Consider the following 22,275-nt stretch of genomic DNA (forward strand, 5'->3'; position numbering starts at 1 on the left):
TTGCAGTTGCTCTAAATCAGAGGGGAACATGCAAGGAAAAAAAAAAACCCAGCATTTTTGCTCTTGATTGGATAAAATAAATCAGCAGAGCTTCACCTCATTTCAGCGCTTCCCATCGGATATAAAGCAACTGCACTTGCAGTGCACTTGAAATGCACTTGCAGGTGCACAGTATTTTTACCTTTAGTAAATCAACTCCAATGTCATTCCTTAAGAGTGTAAGCTCTATGGGGTGGATTTACTAAAGGCAAATAGACTGTGTACTTTTCAAGTGCAGTTGCACACATTATACACAGGGCTTAGTAAATGTGGTAAAGCTCTGCTTATTTCCATTTTCCAATCATGTGCAAACAAAATAGTTTTTTCTCTTTGCACCTGATTGGGTGTTATTTACAAGGTTGTAAATAAACATCATCACATTTTGATTTACAAAAAAAAAACACAAATACACTTGCAAAGTGCACAGTCTATTTGCCTTTAGTAAATCAGCCTCTATGTGTGGTTGCCTTCAGATGGCAAAATTTGTTTTTAAATATGATATAATATACCAGTCCAGAGTAAAAACTTTTACCGATGATAGCAGGCCAAAAATTACTTTGGGAGATACATTTAATAAGTAATTTTGTATTATATATTTTATATTATTTCATTATTATTTATTTTTTATTATTTTAAATATTTTTTTATATTTTTTTAGATTATTTTTGTATAGAGGGGGACCTCTTCTGTCAGGGGGCCAAGGGCAGTATCCGCTTTTGTCCCCTTATAAATCCGGCACTGCCTATAGACAGCAGAAGCAATGTAGCAACTTTTCCCTATTATTTTTTTTCTCTGTCATCAGTAGAAGGAGAATAAAAACATATAAGCTTATTTGCACAAACACTAAATCAGATTAGTACCAGAAAAACAAAAAAGTTCCATGTGAAAGAGGTGATTCTAGCAGAGAGCTATCATTCTGTGTGCCTACAGGCTTCGGTGATAGAAATCCAGCCTTTATTGCCCACCTTTGCTCTTCCTTTAATGTAATTAAAATAGCTCACTCATGTTGAAAATAATAATACAGGATTTAGGACATTTATAAGAAATTAAAGCAACTGCTGATTAGATTATCCTTTAAAGTTAGATGTTCACATTGTTAGATCATAATACAATGTTGTGAAGCAGAAAGCACTCTCTCCAATGATGTAAATGAAATCATTTCTAGTCTCATTGGGTAAATAAAGTATTGTATATTTAGTCTCAACAAAAAGTAGCAGATTATAAGAGAAACAGAAGTGTTCAATCAAATCCGATTAAGCCATAAAATTAGCAAGGCATGAGGGCTTACAGCAAGAAAGTCGAATGTTTACTTAGATCACAGAATAAAATCATTAAAAAGCACATAATGATTTTATTATGTTTGTGATTCACACAAACATTTCTACTTTTTTGCTCTAAGCCACTATGGTTTTCTAAGTTTATAGTTTTTTTTTCGATTCGCTTTGGTGCTTTTGCCTTTTTTATATTCATCAGTTTCTCATGGTGTTTTGAAGCATAGCTCCACTAGGGAGCAGCTCTGCAAATGTTCTTCACATTGTGATAAACAGCTATCAGCGGGGATCATTCTATTTTTCATGCCTGTTAACAAAACATGAAGGAAATTACTAAGTGATGGCAAACCATGGGATGATTAAAGAACAAGTAAACCCTTGTATTTGTTATTAGCATATATTATACAGTTCTTTTACCTGAAAACTATTGATTTTGTTTTGTTGGGTGTGTAATGGGGTATTTTATGTGTTACATTAAAGTGTATCTTAACTCAGGAACATAAATGAAATATTTTGCTAATTAATTTTTCACCGGGCTTATTCACTGGGTAATCCTTCCAGCTGGGTCATTGATGGGAGGGTAGAACTGGCCCTCCTGTACTGGGCCTGAACTCCATTAGTCTGGTTGGAGGGACCAGTGACTGAGAGGGGATCTTTTGTTTTCCATGTGATGCATGCAGAGTATTACCATGGGCCATGGCTCACAACACTTACAGTAAAGGTACCTGGATCCCATTAGTTCAGCAGGAATGCAGATATGGGACATTTATCTGTTATTGGGAGCAGGTGGAATAATATTAAGTGACTTGTTTCCCAACAGTCAGTCCTGACCCCTGCACTGTGTATGTTACATGCTCCTGAACCTACACTCTATGATACATACACATGGCACCTTCACTCTGTATGTAGGCTTACGTTTTAAGTCCCTCACACTTTTAAATCTTGTCACATTCACAATTTACCATGGCATGGCATCCTGCCGCATTATTGTCCTCTGGGTATTTAAGCTGGCCCCGTCAGGTAGGCTGTACATCACCCCATGATCTCTAATAGCTGTCCTGCCTACAATTCCTGTCTTGTATCTATGGAGGAGTAGTGTTGTCACCCTAGGAATGGTCTATCAAAAATCTCCCCCACCCCTCATCTTGAGAACATAGGGGAGAGAGATTCCGTAGTGTAGCCTCCCTGGCGGTATTCCCGAGTGTAGCTCGGGGTAAAGTTTCAGTACCACAAGCGGTAACCCCGAGCTACACTCGGGCTTACCATGCGGCGCTGCTCCGGGATCTGTTCTTCTTTTACTTTGTCCTGCGCTCCCGCGATGTCCCTCCTGCAGTGTCCCCGGCAATGTCCTCCGGCGGATGACGGCATCTGTCATCTGGGTTCCGTCCAATGCGAGCGTCGGGACGTACAGGGGGACGGAACGGCGGGAAATTTGAAAATGACAAAAAGTGACATTTACTAAATTCACTAAAATAACATAGTAAAACATTACTGTATCAAACCATTTCACATACATTTTGTCCCTAGTGCTTTGTCCTGTGCCCTGCCTACATTTTTACCGTTCTTTCTGCCTGGAAACTGAGAAATGTCCATGGCGTCCAAAAAGCGTCCCTTTAGGTCAAAAGCAGTTTTAGACCAGCTAGAGAACAGCGATAGTAAATGAGGACCACTTGGGGAAATTCATCATAAGACACTGAAAATGATTTTGCAACTTTGCTCAGTGATGTGAGAACTTGGCACTATATTTCAAATTTCAGTGTTTTTTGTTTGATTATATAATTGAATTAAATTTATTATTATTATATTATTATTTTTTATGATTATTTTTAAATTAGAATTTATGATTTCGTGTTTCAAATTTTAACATACTCATGATGTTTACTAGACTCTTGTTCGGACAGATTTCAATGAGTTATTCCAAAAAATTACAGGCCTACAATATAAAAAATACACATTTCCATGCAAAAAAATGTACCGCTTTGAGCACATAAATATGGACATAATCAGACCGCTACCGAGGTTAAAAGGAAACTCAGAAATGGCTGATAATATTTGAGCTTTCAATGCAGTGTTGCAGCTTGCTGGATTTCTGACAAGATCAAATGGTATTTGTTACCTTTATCAAACAGATATAATAAAATGCTTCCATTGCACATGTAACAAGCCAAAAAGGAGCAAAGAAGAGTAGTTCATTCATAGTTAGGGTTTACATAAACATTAAATGGAGCTCCATCATTTAGAGATAGTGCTACATAGAGCTACAAAGTTCTCCTGCAGCATGTTCTCTTCACTATTTGAATGTGATTGGTTGAAAGGATTTCTAAAATGGAGTCATTCTCATGCTAAACGTTGTGCATATCAGATTCCAGGTAATTAACACAAAAGTTTCACTTAAGCCTGAATAGGTCTGTGTAGAGAACATAGACTTGAGCTCTGATGCCCATGCCATGGCCCTCAAAGCTCCTGCAGGCAGTAGCCTGTGCTGTTCTTACCTAGGTGCTTAGTCAATCCAGTGAAGGAAAAATATTGTTTTTACTAGCTTTCAGTAGTTAAAACGTTTGGTTTATTTCTTTTATCTTACTCTTACACTGTTTTCTTGTTTTATTTCTGTAATGGATTTTACTGAGAGAAATATCAAATTTGGCACTAGAAATTTTAACGGGGGCTGTACTGAAACCTGAAGAAACATTGATTTGTGATAGAGCTATAAAAGCAGTTATCTCTAGTAGTCTCATGTAACCTGTCTGTGAAGCACATCCCCAGTCTCTAACATCTCTAAAAGCATGTCCAATGTGTCTTACCATCTGTTGTAGCATTCCTGTAGTGTCTGACCTTCTCCTGATGTATGTCTGCAGTCTCTGACAACTTTCTATAGAATCACATTCACTAAATACTATGTGCGGCCAGTGCTGGATTTATAAGGGGACAAATAGGGCAACTGCCCTGTGCCCCCTGACAGAAGAGGCCTCCCTCAAAATTTACACAAACATTATATAAAACAATATAAAGCAAAATAAAATAATAACAAATAAATAATATCCAAATATTATAAAATGTATAATGAAAATACTTTCTTTTATTTAATGTTTATTTGGGAGGGAATATTTTGCCAGCCATCATTTGTAAAGGTTTTCACTCTGGACTGGTATATTGTATCATTTTTAAAAATGAATTTTGGTGGTTCAAGCGAGAGCTATGCGTTTCAGGCGTGAACTCAGAATGACGTTGTGTCATGCATGTTAAAAATGTATGGCTTTTATTGAGAATGTAAACCAATTCTGTGCATAAGGGTTCCTGGTACTTGAAGTGCCCTGGGCCCCCCAAGGTCTAAATCTGGCCCTATGTGCAGCTCTTAGGTGATCTCAGGGGCCATCCATGAGGCCCTCTATATCAAGTGAGGTAACCACCATGGACTAAAATATAAAATATCCTTTTAGTAAATTACATCCTAGGTGTACTTCCCACTGTTTTTAGCCTGGATCCCAGTGACACAAAATCAAGCAGTAACAATGAAGCAGACTTCAGAGGAGCCACAGATCTCCAGAGGTCTGCTATCCTTTTACATATAATTAGGTTGAAATCACAAAGTTTTTCTGTAAACATTATGTTCTTTACTTCACCGTTTGTATATAAATGTTTAACTGACTAATTCTAAAAAGGGTCATCAATGCTAGTAGCACTTACTGTATTTAATTTGTTCTTGTTACTGTAGAACTCTATGTAAGTCAGTTAACAAAGATTATTCTATGAGTTAGAACTCCTTATTATGTTTTGCTTGTACAATAATTGAGAGGTACTGTAAGGTTTCTATTGAGATGCACTGGATATGGAGCCTTGTGAAGTAAAGATAAAATACAGATAAATTATAAAAATAAATGATTTATGAGAATAGGTTGCAACAGTTAAATGCCTATTTTGTGGGAAAAAATGCAATTGATATAACATGCATTTTGATGAGAGAGAATTATGAATAGTTAAGATAACCATTTCTCTTAGTGAATTGACATAAAGGGGTTGATTTACTAAAACTGGAGAGTGCAAAATCTGATGCAGCTGTGCATGGGAGTCAATCTGCTTCTAACCTCAGCTAGTTCAATTAAGCTTTGATGATAAAACCTGGAGGCTGATCTGTTTCTAGGCAGAGCTGCACCAGAGAATTTTGCATTCTCTTTAGTAAATCAACCCCTAAGAGTCCTAAGACATTTGTATTCCTGTACTAATAAACTGCCAGCTAACAAGATTAAAAATAATTTTTTGTTTACACATGGGTGATTGTATATCTATCCTGTGTATACCAATTGTACTATAGCTACTCCCCAATGCAAAATATGGGGCAATCAAGGTACTACCCAATGAATTACCATGTGTTCTAGCTACCACCCCTCTATAACCATATGCACATCAGCTATGCTGTAATGTATGACTAGATATATTCTAGATACTTTTAATATATAACCAAAGTGCACTCTAGCTACCTTCCAATGCATAACCATGTTCAGTCCAGCTACTACCCAGTGCATAACTAGATGCGTGTTTTAACTATTTCCCAATTCATAACCAGATGTGTGTTTTAGCTCTGTCCCAATTCATAACCAGATGCATTTTAGCTACTATCCAGAGCAGGAGCGGACTGACAACTCATGGGGCCCCCAGGCAATAGGGAATCATGGGGCCCCTGTGTCCTTGCCCAAACTCAAAAAGCCTATGAAAAAAGTACCAGGGGCATCTCATGGGGCCCCCTATTGACCCCGGGCCCTCGGGCAGTGCCCGAGTTTTCAAATGGTCAGTCCGCCCCTGATCCATAGTATAACCTGATGCACTCCAGCTACCTCCCAATGTATAACCTGTCGAACTTTAGCTACCACCCAGTATATGACCAGATGCACTTCAGCTATCTCCTAGTGCATAAGTAGGTTAACACTATCAACAAGTATATAACCTGAGGTACTCTTACTATATCCCAGTGCATTAATCAAGTAAATGTTATTTACCACTCAATGTATAGCCAGATTCATTACAGCTTCCTCCCAATGCATAACCAGGTGCATACTAGCTACCATCCAAGTATATCCAGATGCACTCAAGCTACCTCCTAATGCATTTTAGGTATCAGCCAGTATATTACCAGGTGCAGTGCACTACTTCCCAATGCATAACCAAGTACATTTCAGCTATCACCCTACCACCCAGTGTATAGCCAGATACACTCGTACCCCACACCCAGGGGCAGACTGACCATTTGGAAACTCGGGCACTGCTCGAGGGCCCGGGTCAGTAGGGGGCCCCATGAGATGCCCCTGGTACCTTTTTTTAGTTTGGGCAAGGACACAGGGGCCCCATGATCCCCTATTGCCCGGGGGCCCCATGAGTTGTCAGTCCGCCCCTGCCCACACCATAACTTAGATGTGTTCTTTCATTTATGGATATATGGAATTGCCATTAGGCTAAATTGTTAAAACTGCTTTTGTACAGAAAAGAGCACTACCAGTAGGTAAAAGGACAGAATTGCACCTTAGAGCTAAAAATACATTAGATTAGGTAGTTCTATATTCTCTCCTATTAAACTGAGACATGACTGATAATAGACATCAGCTTTACTGAGAGTGACATTGCTTTACTATAACCATGATGCAACTTAGTTATAGGCCAAAGGATGCTTTTACTGCAGCATATCAGTTAAAACTCAGCCAGTTTCAAAAACATAATTTATCCCCTTTCTTCCTTATCTTTACCTAAACCTGAAATTAGGGTGGAGTTTACTATAGAGAAAACAAACTCTGCTGAAGGTCTATGGAGGAAGATGCTGCAGGCTTAAAGACTAATTGGTGGTACAAAAGCAATGATATGCTCTACAAAGTAACATTTATGTTTGTTTTGTTAATAGAAAATATATCACTGGAGAAGAACAAGAGGAACTACATACTTGATTTGAAGAAGGTCCAAAATAAGGTATACATGGAATTGCATTTTAGGTGATTAATTTTTTTTGTATGTCCACTAATACATTAACTATACAAAACAGGCATTGTGTGTTTGTTTGCTTTATATTAATTTCCAACTAATACTGATCTAAGTCTTCCTAACTAATAATGTAATAGTATGAAAGGGAAAAAAAAAGCAGGTTAAAGAGGAGTTCCACCCAAATGGGGAATTCCGCTTTAAAGATTGGTCCCCCGCTCTCCATTAAGGATTGGCACCTTTGGGGAGTGGGGGGGGGGGACGGGTACCCGAATTTGACAGGTGCCTGCTGCCATTTCTGCTGCGATTGCCTAGGTGATCGGAAACAGAAGTTGTCCTACCCTCCCTCCCTGAAGTCTTAAGGGACACGTGACAGGTCCCGGAAGACGACGGGGCCATTCAGGAAGCGCAGCGCTACACGCGCATGCGCAGTGGGCACCCAGCTGCAAGCTGTCACAGCCGGGTGCCCACACTGAAGATGCCGGCCTCTTGGAATACATGATGGCCGGTGAAATGGACTGCCGCGAGGGCAACGTGGGATTGTGGGACAGGTGAGTTGCTGTTTTTTAAAAGTCAGCAGCTACAGTTTTTGTAGCTGCTGACTTTTATTTTTTTACAGAGTGAGTGGAACTCCGCTTTAAGGCAGTGAGGCTGTCCATGGTACCTATTTAATTATTAAAGTGTATCTAAATCCAAAAGGAAAAATGTAATATGTTAGAGCCTTTTGTCCTTTATTTTCACCGGTTGATTCTGCTAGTAATACACTTCTGTCCTAGGATGACAACATACACTTGTTCTACAGTATCAGGACAACAGAAGCAAGATATGACTATTGAACTCTGCCCCTCTCCTATTGTCTATAACATTGAGGGGCATGGTTCTGCAGTTCTCAGCAAACAATGTAATTGACAACCATCAGCACAAGCAGAGGAAACAGTAAGTTATAAGCTTACAAGATATTTGGAAAGATCAACGGGTAGTTTTTTTTACACTTATACAGATATAATAAAACACTTTCAAAGGTATATTTAACAGACCAAAAGGATTCAGATTAGAGAAGTTCATTTTTAGGGTTGACTTACATTTTAATACATCACTGGAAAGTAGATTATTTGGTTCCTACGGACAAAATTTCAGCTTTTCCCTTAATTTTCTCATGGAGTTACTGGTTATATATGTCTATGCATTACTGAAAATAAGATACAAAATTGTAAACATGAAACATGTCAATTGCTGGGGCATCTCTGCTTCATCTCTGGCTTCTGGTAAAGCTAGGAAATAAGGAAGGGATGAATTAGGAATGTCCAATGTGCCAAAAACTTCAACTTCAGTTTAGCTTTTAGATGAAGTTTGCCATGTTCATTTGAGTTACTGGTGATAGTTCTTTATGGCTGTTGGGAAGGATGGTTTACAAGCTGACCACTGTCAAATCATGTAAATAAAAAAACTATCTATTTACTGGAAACAAATCATCAAACAAATCCCTTCTAGGACATCCTGAAAGATAAAATAAGCAATTAAATGAAGTAGTTCCTCAATAACAACCAGTTATAAAAATGTTTTATTGGAACTTGTTTCTAATCAGTACAGAAATGTACTTAAACAGTGTTTTAAATAAAAAAAAAATGAATTTAAAGAGTTGGAATGCTTAAAGAAAATCTACATTCAGGATGCAAATCAAGCACACTTAAGGTCTGATGTATAAATGTATTATTTGAAGCCTAAGTTTACTTAAAAAAAAACAAACAAAAAAAAGGCAGCAAAAAGGATATTACTTACCTTCAGTGTCCTTTGTGCTGCTGTGGCCTGGTTTAGCAGAAATCTTCCTCCTTTGACACCCCCCCACCCTGTCGCCATAATCTCTGTTATTAAGGGGAGTAATAAAACCGAGGAAGCAGCGACAGGCACTCATCAAGAGTGCTCGACTATGCCTGCCTTTTCCCCCTAGCTGCACCATTCATGAAAGCCCTACTACAGCTTCTATGAAGGAAACACCATCTATGAATGGAAGGGGAGGATCTTTCGATTGCCTGTCAGTCCTCCATTCATAGATTGGCTTCAATAGATTGTGTGTTGAAAGGGCAGGCATAGTTGAACACTCCAATTGAGTGCTCTCTCAGTTCTATTAATTATTTTTGTAAGTAAACTTAGACTAAGAATAACCCTATACCCCTTTAAATACCTAGTCAGCTTCAGGCGGAATGCCATTAAACTTACCTTGTTTAGAACCTTACTGAATAACTGGAGAGAATGCAGGCTGAGATTAAAATGATTCCTTTAGTAAACTAACCCCTTAGCACTTTTTTTTTAATTTGAGATGAAGCAATATTTGCACTTAATGCTGCAATTAATTGTGCACCAGCTGAGGGCAAATTTGATTCAAGGCACTTTGTTTAGAGGGAAGAGTATGCTGTTGTATTGGGTGTAATGACACACTGCTAAATGCTTGTTGATCCTGCTGGAAATCTAGCGTGCTGTGAACTACTACACTCTTCCTGCATTCCACTGAAATCTGAAGCAGCATTATCAGCTCTGCCCAGCTCAGCTTTGTGAACTACAGAACACCTCTGCGTGGTGATAAAAAGAGGAGGAGGTGTCCCATGGCTTAGATAAGGAGTAGATAAATTTTAATTTTATATTTTCTGATTAAAGCCACTAGGGGTCATAGTGTTTTTTAACTAAACAACCTAAAACAGCTTTGTACTTTACATAGTTATCTCTACATTTTATGTTTTGCCTGGAGTTCTCCATTCACTATGAAACAATTTACTCCAGAGTAAATATTTATGTTCTTTGACTCGCTCATTTTTACCTGAAGAGGAAAATGTAGTCATGTTATCCACATTTGCAGTCCTAGATAACAAGGCTGAACATCAAAAAAATGAGAAACTAAAAGCACAGGCAAAGTTAAAAGCTAAAGTATTAAAATGATTCAAATATTGCAAACTTCAGAGGGATAAATGCACCTGTTTATGAGCAACAAAAGTGCGTTACAGAAAACTTACAGCATGTTGAAAAAAGTAGAATTTTAATTTATATGAAAAAATATGTTTTTTTTTCCTTTAAAAATTAAAGAAATGTATGTTCAGCTGGAAAATGTGTGTGCTAGATTATTTGGGCAGTAAGTAGAAATGCCAAATCCTACACTTGCCCATGTGTTTGTCATGGTCAAGCAGCATTTTTGCATTATCTATATAATGTTGGTTAAAAAAAAAGAGGTGTTTGCAGGCTCTGCAAGACTCAAACACTAATAAATGGTTCAATTTACCTAGACTGTAGAATGGCAGCCCATGGCACTTATGGTGGAGCTGAGATGCTGGGCTTGTTTTACTAAAGAAATGATGCGTTCATCTCTATGCTGATGACACACAAATTTCAATACCCCTCACCTCACCCCTTCAGTCTCCTCTTGCATTACTAACTTACTAAGTGACATATCGGCATGGATGTCACTCCACTTCCTCAAACTAAATCTTTCCAAAACGGAGCTCATACTGTTCCCTCCAGTCCATGCCCCCTCCCCTGACTTCTCCATGAAGATCAATAATACAACCATCAGTTCCTCCCCTCATGCCAGGGTGCTAGGTGTAATCCTGGACTCCCATCTGTCCTTTCACCCCCAAATCCAATCACTGTTTAAATCTTGTAGGTTTCACCTCTGCAACATCTCCAAGATACGGCCGGAAACTGCTTAACCTCGGAAACTGCTAAACAACTTATTCACTCCCTTGTTATCTCTCGCCTTGACTATTGCAACTCCCTCCTCATTGGCCTACCTAATCGCAGGCTATCCCCTCTTCAGTCTATCATGAATGTTGCCGCCAGACTCATCCACCCCACCAACTGTTCGTGCCTGCCATCCCTCTCTGCCAATCCCTCCACTGGCTTCCCATTGCACAATCAATAAAATTCAAAACATTAACAATAACATATAAAGCCATTTACAATTCCACCCCAAACTATATCACCAATCTTGTCTTCTAATATCACCGGAACCATCCTCTACACTTCTCTCAAGGCCTTCTGCTCTCTAGCTCCCTTGTCTCCTCCTCTCATGCTCATTTCCAGGACTTCTCCAGAGCCTCTCTCAACCTGGAACTCTCTATCCTAATCTGTCTGACTATCTCCTACTCTGTCCACTTTTAAGCGATCCCTGAAAAATTAACTCTTCAGGGAAACCTATCCTGTCTTCAGCTAATAACTTAATCTTCTATTTCTCCCATCAGTTCATCCCCCACAGTTATTACCTTTTGTTCCACCAGCCCCTCCCTCTTAGATTGTAAGCTCCAAGGAGCAGGGTCTTCTGAACCCTCTTGTATTGAACTGTATTGTTGCTGTATTGTCTCCCTTTATATTGTAAAGTACTGAGCAAACTGCTGGCACTATATAAATCTTGTATAATAATAACAATAATAATGTTCACTTTGCAAAATTAATTTTCTCTAAGTTTAGTGAATGAGGTGAAGTTAGGGGGAAAATTAATTTTGCAAAAACAATCCAATCATGTGCAAGGGAAGTGTTAGAACAAAATGATTTTTTTGCTTGAACAGGATTAGAAGATGAAAGTCAGCACAGCATCACCTCTGTCATTAATCTAAGTACATTTTTGCTTTGAAGGACGAACATCCTCATTTTTTAGTAAATCTACCCTAGCGACTATTGTGCAGCATGACATACATAATGGGGGGATTTCTAAAACTGAAGACTGCAAAATCTGATGCATCTCTACACCAACCAGCTTCCAGATTTTATTGTTAAAGCTTAATTGAGCAAGTTGAAATGAGAAGCTGACTGGTGACCATGCACAGCTACACCAGATTCCGAGTGCTCCAGGTTTAGTGAATTTACACCTATATATCCAAGTACCTGTGTGTTAAAGTGGGTCCTCTGTGGGAAAATGTGGTTCTTAAAGCTCAATAGAAGTCTGATATTTTTTGTTATCTACTATATTTATACTCCTCTACCCTACATGTTACGATTTGTGACCGTGAGTAATTTTTTTGCTTGGAAATTTGATAAAATACTACATTCTCACAGTAAAAATGCTGCCATCTGCTCTCCTACTCTAGTGCTCAGTGCTGGCAGAGCTGAGTAACATTAACACTCCACATCTTAAGCTGCCTAACTCAGAGTTGTGTTGTAGAGAAAGGGAGTGAGTATGTCTGGCCAGCACTGTGACACTGCAGAGTTCCCTGGGTCTAATTCTAATGGCTGTTGAACTGCACTGTCATATTTAGATTCCCTGTACAGTAGCTGTAACAGGAGAGTGTAGAAAATTTTATGAAAATGAACATTGTTTTTAACAGGTAAAGGTTTATTGTATAATGCACAGGCAGGTACAAAGATAACTGACAAATTAGCATAGAGACAAATGAACATAAACAGATTTCCAGTTAAAGTCAGCAACAAAATTGAAAAAATAATACAGACATTCCAATTAGGAAAAAGAACCATGGAAGCATGTGAACACAATTGCATCCAAACAAAACTACCCCTAATGGAGGAGGGGGGGGGGAGGAAAGAGATGGGAGAACGGTGGAGGGGGGGGGGGAGAGAATATGGGAGGGCGAAAGGTGTGGAAAGGAGGAGGAGGGGGAGGGGAAGGCAAGGGGAGGCCCAGAGAATTTGTGCAAGGACAGAAGAAATATAAACTGCTACATCAAGCTTTCATAATCAAACCAACACGTTGTCTGTTCCATATGCATCAATCCAGGCTGAACAGATTTTATAAAATATTTTGGGGCAGTTTCTACTTTCATAGGTTAGCTTGTATAGCGGCAGGACCACATTAACTGCAGACTTCAAACCAACTACCATGCGTGAGGAAGATTGTTTCCATTTTAGAAGAATTTCTGTTCGAGCATAATACAGTAAAAAAATATACCTAGTTTAAAATATCTATCAGATTCTATATTTTCCCTGCTACCTAAAAGCATCAGCTTCAGATCCAGGTGGAGAGGGCAATCAGACAGGTCTTTAAAGGTCTCAAGAACCGACTGCCAATAGGGGACAATAGAAGGGCATTGCCACACCATATGGAAGAAGGAGCCAGGAGAGGTCAGACAGCAGGCACAGAGGGGACTAAGCAAGGGATAGATAGCCATCAACATCTATGGGGTGTAGTAGACTCTGTGCAGAAATTTGAGCTGTATAAATCTTACCCTAGCAGAGATCATGTTGATGACATAGGGACCGATGCAGTCCTCCCAGTCATCATCAGTGAGGTCAGGAATATCAGTTTTCCATTTGTCAAAGGTCTTGGCGGAGGAAGAGGTGTGGGCCACCTAGAGGCGAAGATAAAGGGAAGACAACGGTTTTCCCATCACTTTCGAGGTCAGCAGGTGTTCCACTGAATCTGGCTGGAGCACAACCTTGGTAGAAAATTGGGCTCGAGCTGCATGTCGCAGTTGAAGCTACTGAAAGTACATAATGGGTGGTAGCCCAAATTTCTCAAATCTGCGACTGGCCTCTACACCCAGAATCTGCTTGGAGCCGGAGTCTGGACTATGTCCCCGACGCATGCCCTCGGGTGCCCAGCAGTCAAAAGCACCTTGAATAGTGAATGAGCCACTCGCACCAATCTGTCAGCAGGATAGGTATGTGGGACATCGGAGCCTCGTGGTCAAGTGTCTGCTCCCAGTGCCATCTTGGATATGCCCCTCAAAAATAAACATTGTTTAGACAACATTTATCTAACTGCATATGTGTTTCTCAGACTTCAATTGGGCTAGACCGAATGATATATTTGTTCTCCTAAGTGTATGCGTGCGTGTAGACAGGAGAAATGTTTTATGCTACCTAACCTAATCTTAAATTGTTTATGTTCTGTTTAAAAAACCTCCCTATTCTTTTCCTATATATAAATAACTCTGAGTGTTATGTCACTTTCAGGGTTCAGGGCTGATCAATATTCATGCAAAAAAAAAAAATCAACACTTTTTTTTTTAGAAACGTCCATTTCCTTACCTAAGTTACATGCTGTAGTCATGCTGCTTGTAATACTCACATGCCTTTGGAATCCCTTACATTTTCTTTTTAACAGCCCTGAGTGACCTACAAATTTCTCTCTCCATCAAATGTATAGAACACCCAGTATGGAGTCACATACCGCCCACTTAACTCCAGACTTAATACATGTATCAGTATAGCTTTCAGTCTAGGAGACTGTATAAATGTTCAGTATCAGTGACTGTGACTCACATCTCTGTATTTATATAAAGCAGCATTTTCCAAGTAATTTACTAGAATTATTGTACATTTCAGTATGCGTGTAAACTGATCCAAGTGACAGAAATTTACTATAATCTGTGCTTATAGCATTTCTCACAGTAAGTAATAATCATAATGCTCCTGTTAAGTAAGATATTGGCAAATAGCACTGTGGAATAAAACTTGCAGAGAATTAAATTGTATCTAATGTCAACTATTTCTCTTCTATTCTTAGACGTTTTCAACTTTAATAGAATATCTGAAATACAATAATTTCATAGTACTCTTCAGTGCATATTTTTATAGAAGAAATAAAAACTATGCTGACTTAAAAAAAACCCTCTTAATACCATGACACTTATTCATTTTATATATATGCTGTATATATATAATAAACATAAATACACTCATATACATATGTATAATACACACACACACACACATATATATATATATACATACAGTACTACGCAAATGTTTAAGGCAGGTGTAAAGAAATACTGTAAAATAAGAATGCTTTCAAAATGTATATTTTAATTGTTTATTTTGATCAATTTCCAAAATGCCAAGTGAGCGAACAGAAGAGAAATCTAAATCAAATCGATATTTGGTGTGACTACCCTTTGGCTTCAAAGGGTGCCTTTGCACAAAGGCAGAGATTTTGTAAGATTAGAGACAAGTGTATGATTAATCAATTATACCTAACAGGTGCTAACAATCATCAATTTCATATGCAGGTTGAAGCACAGTCATTAATTGAAACAGAAGCAGTTGTGTAGCAGGTTTAAAATTGGGTGAGGAACAGCCATACTCTGCTACTACGGTGAGGTTGTGGAAAAAAGATTCAAGTCACAGGTCATACACTATGGCAAGACTGAGCACAGCAACAAGACACAAGGCAGTTATACTGCATCACCAGCATCTCTCCTAGGCAAAGATATCAAAGCAGACTGGGGTTTCAAGATGTGTGGTGCAGGCTTTTTTTTTAACAAGCACAAAGAAACAGGCAATATTGAGGATTGTAGATGCAGTGGTCTACCAAGCAAACTTAATGCAGCAGATGAAAAACACATTGTGCTTACTTCCCATTGACATCGGAAGATTTCCAGCACTGCCATCAGCACAGAACTGGAGCAAACCAGTGTGTCCCAGGTACACCCATCTACTGTCTGGAGAAGTCTGGCTAGAAGAAGTCTTCACTGAAGAATTGTGGCCATAAAGCCATACCTCCAAGGTGGAAACAAGGCTAAGCGAGTCAACTACACACAAATACATAGAAACTGGGGTTTTAAATATTTGACTGTAGCAGGAGGCTTTTTGTTAACTGAAGGACTGGAGTGTGGGACAATAATGAGTGTTTGCAGGCAACGGTAAAGCATGGTGGAAATGCCTTGCAAGTCTGGGGCTGCATTTCTGCAAATGGAGTTGGAGATTTGGTCAGTATCAACGGTGTCCTCAATGCTGAGAAATACAGGCAGATACTTATCCATTATGCCATACGATCAGAGAGGTAAGTGATTGGCCCCAAATTTATTCTGTAGCAGGGCAACTACTCCAAACATACAACCAAAGTCATTAGGAAGTATCTTCAGTGGAAAGAAGAACATGGAGTCCTGGAATTAATTATTTGGCTCCCACACAGCCCTGATCTTAACATCATCAAGTCTGTCTGGGATTACATGGATTTGAGGCAGCCTGCATACACATAAGATCTATGGTTCATTTTCCAAGATGTTTGAAACAACTTACCCGCCGAGTTCCTTCAAAAACTGTGTGCAAGTGTACCTGGAAGAATTGATGCTGTTTTGAAGGCAAAGGGTGGTCACACTAAATATTAAAACTCCCCAAAAGTAATTCTTTAACTAAGGCCACCCCTTAGATCTACAGATAAACAGAATAGAGAAAATACAAAGTAACACTAATGTTACTTTGTATCTCTTAATCTGGTGTCTGAACTGTGTTTATAAACACGGTTCAGAAGGTCTGTTTTTTTACCCCTGCTTCCCTGAGCACTTTAACCTCTTCCCTACTGTGCTGTAGCCGAAAGACGGCTATAGCGTGGTTGTCTAGTTCTGGGATGATGTCCGTGGATGTCATCCCAGAACACGCCCCCTGCGCACCCCCAGTGGCACGCACCCAGCACCGTCTGTGATTGCTGTGTCCTACGGTAAATGGCCAATGACACAGCAGATCACCGGGTAAATACAGTTGCCGGTTATCGGTTGCACTTTCCTCACGGTGTCACAGCATGAGGAAAGTACTGCCGATAACCGGCAATTGTTAGAGAAGTGATGGGCACTGATCATCAGGGCACTGATGATCAGTGCTCAGCAGTGCCACCCATCTGTGCCACCCACCTGTTCCCATCAGTGCCACCCACCTTTGCCCAGCAGTGCCACCCACCTTTGCCCAGCTGTGCCACCCACCTGTGCCCAGCAGTGCCCAGCAGTGCCTAGCAGTGCCACCCACCTTTGCCCAGCAGTGCCACCCCCCCATTCTCAGCAGTGCCTAGCAGTGCCACCCACCTGTGCCCAGCAGTGCCACCCATCAGTGCTGTCTAGCAGTGCCACCCATCAGTACTGCCCAGCAGTGCTGCCCATCAGTGCCCATCAGTGCTGCACATCAGTGCTGCCTATCATTGCCCATCAGTGCCGCCTATCAGTGCAGCATCATCAGTGCCAGTTTATCAGTGCCGCCTATCAATACTGCCTATCAGTACCTCCTATCAGTGCCTCCTATCAGTGCTCATCAGTGTTGCATATCCGTGCTACCTCATCAGTGCTGCCTATCAGTGCCCATCAGTGCTGCTTATCAGTGCAGCCTCATCAACGCACATCAGTGAAAAGAGAAAAATTACCTGTTTGCAAAATGTTATAATAGAAACAAAGAAAAACGTTTTTAAAACATTTTTTGTTCTTTTTTTGTTTATAGCTCAAAAAATAAAACACCCTGTGGTGATTAAATACCACCAAAAGAAAGCTCTATTTGTGTGAAAAAAATTATAAAGATTTCATATGGGTACAGTGTTGCATGACCGCACAATTGTCATTCAGAGTGCAACAGCCCTGAAAGCTGAAAATTGGCCCAGGCAGGAAGGGGGTATAAAGAGCAGGAAGGCAAGTGGTTAAAGTGAAACTTCACCCTTTCAACCAACATGACTATTTATGTATTACGTATACTGCTAGCATTAGTAGGTAGTAAAGTACATATTATTTACTTGTTTTGAATTTTTTTGCATTTTTTTGCATTTCTACCATTTCTTCCCAGTTTCCAGGCCTAAACAGATGATGCCATACATTCCAGGAGTCTTCAGGAGGGGAGGAGGAATTTTCTCAGCTAAACACATCCTCCTACTTGTACGCATGAGCTAAAGGCAGGTGAATTCAAGGAAGTAAATGCTACATGAATCATCTGTCTTTACGCAAGATGACCATGGCCAGAAATGCTAGGAGGGTGTTTTTCAAAGTGATTTCTCAGCAAAATAAATCATGGAGACATGGCTAGATGGGTGAGTTTGATATGGATATTGAAAATGAATTAAATAGTATTTTTGGTTTGTGGTGCTCAGATGCAGTGTAGTTCTGCTTTAATAACAAAATCAAAGACAAATGTAAACCATTTATATACAAACAGAAAAAAGATAAGGGAAGGAAATAATAAAAATAATTTAGGTTAACTACAAATTTTGGAGTTAACATAACTAACTAGAATTAACTTCAAATTAAAAGCACTAGAATGATCTTCCTGGTACAAAAAAATCCTAGGTGAAAAGGGAATGAAGGCGTTAATAAAAACTAAATAGGGTTCATTAATGGTTAATAAAGCGCTAAAATGTAAAAAGCAAACTATTTTTTTTTTCTTTTTTTACATATACAGTAACAGTAATTTATGAATGAAAGCTACAATAATAACTTTTACTAATACGTGAATACAGGACAGAACCAGAGCTGCCTCAGTCCTGCAGATTACACTGGGAGAAGGCAGCTCTCCCTGTGTAATCATCAGCAGGGCCATTTTAAGGAGGGACAGCTGCCCTGGACCCAGTCATTGTTGTGGGGCCCAAAGCAGCCACCCCATACTTGTCAACTGTACTGGGTTGGATTCCCTTGTCCCTTGGATTCTTTGTCCCAGGCTGTGTCTGATATCTCAGTGTGAAGTGTTGTCACTTATGCTGCCCTATTGCCATGTACAGATGTCTCATGTGTACAGACTGTGTCAGCATTCACATGTACTTAAATAATGGTGGCATTCATATGTAAATAGCAGCTGCAATGTGGCATTGATATATAAATAGTGGCTGCTATGAAGGCTTCATATGTAAATAGCGGTGGCATTTATGCCCCCCTCCCTGAGGTTCCAGCCACCAACACCTCTTCTAGTTGTCAGTGTAAATTCCCCCTTACATTGGTGGCCAGTGTAGAAATGTATTGGTTGTTGGTGTAAAACCCCAAATTACAATGGTTGTCAGTGTAAATTCTTCATTACATTGGTGGTCAGTACAAATTCCCCATTATATTGGTGGCCAGTGTAAATTTCCCTTTACATTGGTGGTAAGTGCAGAATTGCCATTACACTGGTGGTCAATGGAAATCCCCTTACATTGGTCATCAGTTTTAATCCCCCCTAACATTGGTGGTCAGTGTAGAAATATCACCTCCCATCCCCATCCAGCACTGCCACTGATCCCATCCACCCCAAGCAATGCCATGGATCCCATTCCCCCATCAGCTCTGTCACTCATCCCATCCTCCCCATCCCTGCCACTGATTTCATCCCCCCCACCACTGCCACTGATCCCATCAACCCTCCCCCTAGCACTGCCATTGATCCCAGGAATCCTAGGAGTTTTCTGTCTGTTGGTGGGTCCCCTAACCTTCTCAGTTCATTGTGCAGGCAGTGAAGAGATCATGTGCTGTAACCTTCAGCAACCAATCAGTAAGATGTATTTATGTGCTGTAACCTCTAGCAATCAGTCATTGAGTGGTTATCATATGCTGTAGCCTCCGACAATCAATTGCAATTGCTGCCTGATCTGCTGCAGTAAACTGATTTTGAGTTTAGCTGCTATTTATTGTATATCTCAGAGCAGGTGGAGAGGGAAATTGCATGGGAGGGGGGGCATAAGAAAATGTTTGCCCAGGGTCCAAGCAATATTAAAGACAGCCCTGATCATCAGAGCTCTGTTCCCTGTTTAACATAAGCACACAGAGCTCCTGATGTAGAATGGATGGCTGCCACTCTGACAACAGAGTTACATAGTTAGTCTGGCTGAAAAAAGACAAAAGTCCATCCAGTTCAACCATGAAAAAAAAAAAAAAGTTATAATCCTATACCCACAGTTGATCCAGAGGAAGGCAAAAAAACCCCAGCAAAGCATGATCCAATTTGCTCCTGCTGGGAAAGAAGTTCCTTCCTGATCCCCCCAGAGGTAATCGGATATTCCCTGGAATGCTCCTAGTTGCAAATGAAGAGCTGCAATCTGCAGGACTGAGCTGTTTAGTCCTGTACAGCACATATGAGGACTGGACGATGCACAGGCTGGAATAGTTACAATATATTGCATCAGTACAAAAAAATGGCTACTGCCCCAGTCTATAACTGGCCTTCATAGCAAGGAGTACACGGGAGGGTGATACATGTCAAACAACAAAAGAGAAGAATTCCAAGCTCAGCTTGCCAACCAGCTTGCAAACAAACCAAATTAACCTGTCTAACAGTATGCGTTAAAAACAGGGGTTTAGTTAGCACACATTTGCAAACACATGCGTAAGCTACAGAGCCTAGTCATGGCACCCCGATATTCTGTAGTTCCCAACGCTTCAAATTTTCAGAGCCCCCATAGTAGAGGCACATGTATTAAATGGATAGACCAAGGGCAGGTGGACCTGAGGAAGCCCAGCCCTCCTTAAAGGTATAGGAGTGCACTAGACATCCAGCATGTAGCACAATGGGAGCTAAGGTGTCCAGTGCACCCCTTCACCAACAATTCAACAGTACAGAAAATGGCCACTGCCCCAGTTTATAACTGGCCTTCATATCAAGGAGCACATAGAAGGTTGACACATGTCAAACAACAAAAGAGAAAAATTCCCAGCTCAGCTTGCCAACCAGCCTGCAAATAAACCAAATTAACCTGTCTAACAGTATGCGTTAAAAACGGTTTAGTTAGCACACATTTGCAAATACCTGCGTAAGCTACAGGGCCTCGTCATGGGACCCCGATATTCTGTAGTCCTAACTCTACAAATTTTGAGATCCCAATAGTAGAGGCACATCTATTTAATGGATAGACCAAGGGCAGGTGGACCTGAGGGAGCCCAACCTTCCTTAAAGGTACAGGAGCACACTGGACACCCAGCATGTAGCACAATAGCAGCTAAGGTGTCCAGTGCGCCTCCTCACCAACAATTCAACAGTACTTAAAATTGCCACTTCCCCAGCCTGCAAACAAACTGAATTAACCTGTCTGACAGCATGCGTTAAAAACAGGGGTTTAGTTAGCTTCCTTAGCTGCCATTGTTCTACATGCTGGGTCTCTAGTGTGCTCCTATACCTTTAAGGAGGGGTAGGCTCCCTCAGGTCCACCTGCCCTTGGTCTATCCATTTAATTCATGTGCCTCTACTATGGGGGCTCTCAAAATTTGTGGAGTTAGGAACTACAGAATATCGGGCTGCCATGACAAGGCTCTAGCTCAGTGATGGCGAACCCGTGGCACGCGCGCCACAGCCGGCACGCCGAGCCTTATCTGTGGGCACGCCAGGAGAATCCAGCGGCGCGCTGTCTTCCCGGCTGTAGTGTGCGTGACAGCCGGGTCCCAAGTGCGCATGCACAAGAAGCAGTGCTCTTTGTGAATGGTAAGGCGGTACCTGGGACACATGACAGATCCCAGAAGCCGCCGGACCAATCACAAAGCGCAGCGCTTCTCGCGCATGCGCACTGGGCATCCGGCTGTCCGACGAGCGCCCACACTACAGAAGCCGGGAAGACAGCGCGCGGCTGGATAAAGGAACAGGTAGGATAAAAAAAAAAACTCTGCGGAAGTAAGAGCGGGTACCTGTCAAATTCAGGTACCCGCTCCCCCTCCCTCCCCAAAGGTCAGCAGTCATCTCTGTACTGTCCGCAGTCTCTGGTCATCCCTGTGCTGTCCGCAGTCTCTGGTCATCCCTGTGCTGTCCGCAGTCTCTGGTCATCCCTGTACTGTGTCCGCAGTCTCTGGTCATCTCCTGTACTGTCCGCAGTCTCTGGTCATCCCTGTGCTGTCCGCAGTCTCTGGTCATCCCTGTACTGTGTCCGCAGTCTCTGGTCATCCCTGTGCTGTCCGCAGTCTCTGGTCTTCCTCTGTACTGTGTCCGCAGTCTCTGGTCATCTCCTGTACTGTGTCCGCAGTCTCTGGTCATCTCCTGTACTGTGTCCGCAGTCTCTGGTCATCCCTGTACTGTGTTCGCAATCTCTGGTCATCCCTGTACTGTCCGCAGTCTCTGGTCATCCCTGTACTGTGTCCGCAGTCTCTGGTCATCCCTGTACTGTCCGCAGTCTCTGGTCATCTCCTGTACTGTCCGCAGTCACTGGTCATCCCTGTACTATGTCCGCAGTCTCTGGTTATCCCTGTACTGTGTCCGCAGTCTCTGGTCATCCCTGTACTGTCCGCAGTCTCTGGTCATCCCTGTACTGTGTCCGCAGTCTCTGGTCATCCCTGTACTGTCCGCAGTCTCTGGTCATCTCCTGTACTGTCCGCAGTCCCTGGTCATCTCCTGTACTGTTCGCAGTCTCTGGTCATCTCCTGTACTGTGTCCGCAG

The 22,275-nt window shown here is 41.1% G+C and overlaps 1 long non-coding RNA gene across 5 annotated transcripts in view; it reads left to right on the plus strand.

Annotated features, from left to right (window-relative positions):
* The window catches only part of LOC149459347 (uncharacterized), a 90,996-nt gene that overhangs the window by 56,934 nt on the left and 11,787 nt on the right, over positions 1–22,275 (plus strand). For all 5 annotated transcript variants that reach the window (XR_016313287.1, XR_016313288.1, XR_016313286.1 and 2 more), the window contains 2 exons: positions 7,195–7,259; positions 17,745–17,985. This is a non-coding gene — a long non-coding RNA (uncharacterized LOC149459347). The remainder of the gene's footprint in view (positions 1–7,194; positions 7,260–17,744; positions 17,986–22,275) is intronic.

This window comes from Staurois parvus, unplaced genomic scaffold (assembly GCF_062004578.1).
Source record: "Staurois parvus isolate SC_StPar_1 unplaced genomic scaffold, SC_StPar_1.0 ptg000262l, whole genome shotgun sequence".
NCBI lineage: Eukaryota > Metazoa > Chordata > Amphibia > Anura > Ranidae > Staurois > Staurois parvus.